Source organism: Cebus imitator, unplaced genomic scaffold, assembly GCF_001604975.1.
Source record: "Cebus imitator isolate Cc_AM_T3 unplaced genomic scaffold, Cebus_imitator-1.0 Scaffold873, whole genome shotgun sequence".
Lineage (NCBI taxonomy): Eukaryota > Metazoa > Chordata > Mammalia > Primates > Cebidae > Cebus > Cebus imitator.
In genome coordinates, this window is record NW_016108188.1 from 188379 (window position 1) to 195263 (window position 6885).

At 35.1% G+C, this 6885-nt stretch overlaps 1 long non-coding RNA gene across 1 annotated transcript in view; it reads right to left on the reverse strand.

Moving 5' to 3' along the window:
* LOC108298043 overlaps positions 1-6226 on the reverse strand; it is an 11383-nt gene extending 5157 nt beyond the window's left edge. The window contains exon 1 of the long non-coding RNA XR_001822424.2: positions 6158-6226. This is a non-coding gene — a long non-coding RNA (uncharacterized LOC108298043). The remainder of the gene's footprint in view (positions 1-6157) is intronic.
* Positions 6227-6885: the final 659 nt, after the last annotated feature.

Below are 6885 nucleotides of genomic sequence, written 5' to 3' on the forward strand. Positions count from 1 at the left end.
AAAAGGTAATGCTTATACACTGTTGGTGGACAATGTAAATTAGATTAGTTGAGCCACTGTGGAAAGCAGTTTGGCAATTTCTCAAAGAACTTAAAACAGAACTACCATTTGATCCAGTAATCCTATTACTGAGCATATATGCCAAGGAAATTATATAATTCTACCAAAAAGTCACATGGACTCATATGTTCATCACAGCACTACTTATGATAGCAAAGAAATGGAATCAACCTAGGTGCCCATCAGTGGTGAACTTGATGAAGAAAATGTGGCACATATATACCATGGAACACTATGCAACCCTAAAAAGGAATAAAATTATATTTCCCATAGCAACATGGATGCAGCTGGAGGCCATTATCCTAAACAAATTAATACAGGAACAGAAAACCAAATATTGCATGCTCTTACTTATAAGTGGAAGTTAAACATTGGGTATGCATAGACATAACAATGGGAGCAATATATATTGGACACTACTGGTAGGGAGAAAGGGAGGGACGAAAGGACTGAAAGCTTTCTATGAAGTACTATCCTTGCTGTTATGGTGACAGGCTCATTCATACTTCAAACCTCTACATCACACGATACACTCAAGTAACAAACTTGCACGTTTTCCCTTAGTCTAAAAGAAAATTTGAAATTATTTTAAAAATATCTTCTTTAAAACCTTTTCTCCCAGTAGGGGAGAAACTAATTTCACTCTTTATTTTTATGGAACTTCAGAAGTTCATTAAACGTATGCACAAGATGTGAGAACATTGGTATCAGTGTTATTTATAATATATCACCACAAAAAGTTATTCAGGGCTTCCAGAAACTCAAGAATGGGTATAAAAATAAGCAAGCCTAAGGTACAAACTATTTTTAATAATAGAGGATCTATCATTAGTTGAATTTCTGTGGTGTAACAATCTTTTTCTTGCCATTTTCGTGTAAAAAAAGTCATTGACTTAAGATGGTTCAACTGATGATCATTTGACTTCAGGAGGTGTGAAAGTAATATACATTCAATAGAAACCACACTTTACAATTTGATTTTTTATCTTCTCGCAGGCTCACTATATGCAGCATGATTCTCTTTCACAATGATGGGTAGCAGCAGCCAGCCACTGCACCCAATCCACCATGCTTTCATAAGAGTAAACAACTGATACTCTGTAGTGTGCTGTGTTGCCAGATGGTTTTGGTCAACTGTAGGCTAGTATAAGTGTTTAAGCATTTTTTAGGTAGGCTAGGCTAAGTTATGATGCTCTGCAAGACTGGTGCATTAAATGCACTTTAAACTGATAACATTTTCATGTTATAAAGGGTTTATCAGGACATGACCACATCATGTATCAAAGAACGTCTCTACTATCTTGAATTTTTACAACAATAGTACCAGGCTGACATTCTATTTTTATTTAACAATTGAGAAAACTGAGGCTCAGGTGTAAAGTGATGCCCTCAAGACTAGTATCATGGAGTTGAGATTTGAAACTACATTAATATCATTCCAAAGTCTCTGCTTATTCCACTAAAAAAACCTCGTTCTATGTGTACACAGCTTTGCATTCTTTTTATTAGCAAGAATGAGAAAACTTAGTTTCTATTTCTCAGGCTTTTGTTATCTAAACCCATCTTTTATAGTCTATAAGCCATTCTTGTCAGGGTTGGAATTAATTTATCTGGGTCTGAAAACCTGAACTCTCTTCAAAGCGCCAGGTACTCCACATTTTCACTTACCTTGCATTTCAGTTCCTTTATTATTATTATTAAATTCATTCTACTATTTACAATTTGGATAACCTTGAATGAGTCAACTAGCACACATTATTGTGTTAAACATTTATGCTTTATTTCTAAACATGCTTTTTTTTCCTATCAACCATTTCTTCCTGCTATCGCTAGATAAAGTACTTTGAACAGTATTGCCTATTGACCTTATGGACTGGAGCAATTGACAAACATTCAGACTCACAGACTATATACTTTCTTTTAGGATATGTTAGTGATAATCTGGCCATTTCAGGGAATTTGATTTACTTCAAAACTTGTAACACAGATAGTAATATTCGTAACTCCAGCATCACTTTATTGGCCACAGAAGTTCCAGTTTTTAAATCATTCCAATTTATTTAACAGAACTGTAGACATATTGACCTGTATGTAATAACTTATATATGCTTGTATATTTTATGAAAAGGAAATCTTCATTGATCCAACCTAAAAAGTCCTCTCAATATCAATTAAATTGCCTTTCCAGAAACATAAACAAAAAGTATATTTAGCACAAGAAAAGTTTATTTTTTATTTAGACTAAGTTCTAAAAAAGGCAGTAAGTTTGGCTGTTCTAACTCTTCTCCATCTATTATTGTACTGTCCCTTGGAGAGTAACTCCTTCCAATACATCACAATCTGGATTATTTCATTACATGAAAATATGTACTCAACTGTTGTTATATTTTATTTAATTACATAACACTTCAAAAAATTTGCTTTGGCTTAATCTTTTCCTTGAGAATGTTAATTTTCTTTCACAGTATAAATCAGTTTGAGAATCACCATGTGCTTGAATAAAGTGAATAGTACGCAAATGAAAATATCAAAGTGTCTTTTGCAGTAAATGAGCAGGAGAAATATTGTCCAGAAATAAAGAAACTGAGCCATGGTATAAGAATGGCAGAACTTGGAGATCATCTCATCTTGTAGACAAGGAAATTAAGGACAAGAAAGATGAAATGACTCACTCAAGTAACAGGACATGTTCATTACTGAGCCATGAAGAGAACACATGTTCTACATAAGCTGTTTAAACCACTATATTACTAATTTTTAACACTCATTGTGCATTTGAATTGATTGGAAAGCTCTTAAAAATACAGATGTCTGGGCCTCATCTCCAAGGATTTTGATTCAATTCATTGGGAATGGGGTCAAGTCATCTGTATTTCTTAAGCCACTACCCCGTCACCTGCTTCAGCTATCTAGGAAGAATGAGAACTACCAAACTAGATTATGCTGTCTTTCTAACATTTTGGACATAAATCACTCCCTTTGAAGCTACATTAATGGAGATGTCCATTCTCCTTAATGAATCTAATAAGAGCTTCACTTGATTGAGTGTATTAAAGAAGGTACTACACAAATGGCATGCTTATAAAGGAATGTTGAATTGTTGTCCCAGACGTTTAGCCTTCAGTTTAAGATTCAGAGAATCATGGATTCATGAATCTCCATATTTTAAGGGAATTAATAGTTGTTAAATGTAAAATGTGCTTCAGGAAGCCATCACTGAACCTCCATCCCTCCAGTCTGGCTTAGATACCCTTCCTATGTCCTTTCATAGCACTCTGGGATTAGATCTGTAATAGCAGTTACCACGTTTCATATAATTTATTTACTTTTGCCTATTTCTCCCACTAGGCTATGAGAAAAACAAGGGAAGAATTCTGTTATTTTTGTATTTTCAAAATTCAGCATCTTTTCTGGCACAAATTAAATACAGATTAAACTGAACTAAATTTGGAGTATTAAAAGAACAATATTATAACTAGTTTATGAAATAACAGAGAAAGAGTTTTCCAATCCAGAGTAGACAAAGATAATAGAAACAAGTCTCATGTGCCAGTAGGTCCAAAGTATGGATGCCTCTTTTATTCTCATAAGGAAAAGCTAAGATGTGCATCAAGTTCTTGTACTAGTAGGCTTACATATATTGTCTCCTTACATGTTCACAAAAATCTTCAAAAGTAGTTTTTATTACTTCTGATTATCATGTATATAAATGGATGCTTAGATAAACTGGTTAATTAATTAATCTGCCCATAGTTATTCAGATAGTATGTGATAGAGGCAAATTTCAAGGTCAGGTTTTTCTGGCTCTGCAACCTTGCTTTTTTGATTACTCTTAAAACTTTGCCTTTTTATTAAGTTCATTTATTATTTTCTATCCAAGAGTAAAATTCCAGAGAAAATAAGTTTGTTCAAAATTTTTAAGCCTGTTTCTTGTAATGCTGAATCCCCAGTGCTTGAACAGCCCACACACAGTAAATCCTGAAAAAATATTGTTGAATCAGTAACAAATGAATGACTAAGATTTGGATTTACTTTTAACCAATAGTTCCATTTACTCCTAGTAATGTTTATTCCTCTCTATCACATGTACAAATTTCTTATACATAGATTGTCACTAATAATAGATTTTCAAGTCCCATCCTATAAATTTTACCTTTGCTTTTTATATCTTATGAGTCTTAGACTCTGTTGATAAATGGAGGAGTTACTGAACTGAAACAGTGCTTTCTTGAAAATAGAAATCTGTTGCTTTACTATAAGAAACATTAAAGAGATCCTAACTCATGAGTGTGAACCACACTGTCTGAAGTCCATGTTACTATAGGTTGCCCATAGAATTAGACATTTGCCTACAAAAAGACTCGAGTCAGAATTGCATCAAAATTGCCTGGCTGACCTCTTCAGTGCAAACATTAGTGGCTGAGTTAATTCCCACCTACCTCTTCCACTAGGTGTTTGTCTCAAATATTGCTCTGTTCCAGCTTTGTGACTCCCTTCTCACCTGGCCACTTGTTATAAAGGACTCAGGCACTTTGTATCCCAGAAAAGAAGCCCATCAAAAGCTGGATAAGATATCAGGCTCTGGCCCAGTAGACTGGAACTCAAAGCCATTACTTTTCTTTGAGAGGAAATGGGATTATGAGCTCCTTGTGAGAAGAGTCATAGTCTTACTTATCATTTCCAAAGAAACTTCTGTATTCCAAGTGGTACACAGAAGCCAGGATTTATTATGAATCATGAGATCCTAAAATTTAATAGAAGCAGAAAGTTAAAGGTCCACTTAAGAGGCAACATATGAAATTATTGGTTGTGGCAGGACCACAAGAACACAAATTTAAATTTTGACTACATTCTCAGCTTCACAAAATGCAAATTGAGAACTGGAGGACAAGCTAAGCTATTAAACACTATTTGTGTATAACTTGTTTATGTCAATATTGGCTCAGGAATTATATGGGATATTCTTACAGTTATGGTCAATTAGTAAGCTGAACTGTGGGGAGCTGGAGAAGTTAGAATAGAGAAAAGACGGGCACTGACTAAGCTTCTGTACTCTAAAGTAAATCTAAGAATGCTCACAGGTATAAGGGTTTTTATCTTTGTATATTGAATCTTCAGGAAGCAAGGTCCAAGGCATATTTTAATGTTCATGACAAGAACATTATATCCTCTCTTAATTCCTTGAGCAGTGGTTTGTTCAACTTTAAGAGGTCCTTCACATTTCTTATTAGCTGTATTCTGAGGTATTTTATTTCCTTGTAGCAATTGTAAATGGGAGTTCACTCATGATTTGGCTTTCTGCTTGCCTATTGTTGGTGTAAAGGAATGCTTGTGATTTCTGAACATTGATTTTGTATCCTGAGACTTTACTGAAGGTGATTATCAGTAAGTTTTGGGGCTGAGATGATTGGGTTTTCTTAGTATAAAATTGTGTCACCTGCAAACAAAGACAGCTTGAGTTCCTGTCTTCCTATTGAATATCCATTATTTATTTCTCTTGCCTGATTGCCCTGACTAGAACTTCCAATATTATGTTGAATAGGAGTGGTGAGAGAGGGCATCCGTGTCTTGTGCTGGTTTTCAAATGGAATGCTTCCAGCTTTTGCCCATTCAATATGATATTGACTGTGCATTTGTCGTAAATAGCTCTTTTTATTTTGAGATATGTTCCATCAATACATAGTTTACTGAAAGTTTTTAACATGCAGGTATGTTGAATTTTATCAAGGGCCTTTCCTGTACCTATTGAGATAATCATTTGTCATTGGTCCTGTCTATGTGATGGATTACATTTACTGATTTGCATATGTTGAACCAGGTTTGTATCCCTGGGATGAAGCTGACGATTGTGGTGGATAAGTTTTTTGATGAACTGCTGGTTTCACTTTGCCAGTATTACATTGAGGATATTTCCATTGATGTACATCAGGAATATTGGCCTGAAGTTTTCTGTTTTTGTTGCGTCTGGGAAAACTGGCTAGCCGTGTGCAGAAAAGTGAAATTGGACCTATTTCTTACACCTTGTACAAAATTTAACTCAAGGTGGATTAAAGACTAAAATGTAAAATGGAAAACCATAAAAAACCTAGAAGGAAACCTAGGCAATACCATTCAGGACATAGGCATGGACAAAGACTTCATGACTAAAATACCAAAAGCAACTGCAACAAAAGCCAAAATTGACAAATGGGATCTAATTAAACTAAAGAGTTTCTACACAGCAAAATAAACTATCATCAGAGTGAACATGCAGCCTACAGAATGAGAGAAAATTTTTGCAATCTACCCATCTGACAACTCTCCAATATCCAGACTCTAAAAGAAACTTAAACAAATTTACAAAACAAAACAAAACAACCCCACCAAAAAGTGGGTGAAGGCTACGAACAGGCACTTCTCTAAAGAAGACATTTATGTGGCCAAAAAACATATGAAAGAAAGCTCATCATCACTGGTCTTTAGAGAAATGCAAATCAAAACTACAATGAGATACCATCTCACGCCAGTCAGAAGGGCGATTATAGAAAAGTCAGTAAACAACAGATGCTACCTAGGCTGTGGAGAAATAGGAATGCTTTTATAACATTGGTGGGAGTCTAAATTAGTTCAACCATTGCAGAGGACAGTGTGGCGATTCCTTAAGGTATGAACACGGCGATGGAGGAATATCACATGCTGGGGCCTATCAGGGGGTGGGGGGCAAGGGTAGGTAGAGCATTAGGACAAATACCTAATGCATGTGGGGCTTAAAACCTAGATGAAGGGTTGATAGGTGGAGCAAACCACCATGGCAAATTTATACCTATGTAGCAAACCTCACATTCT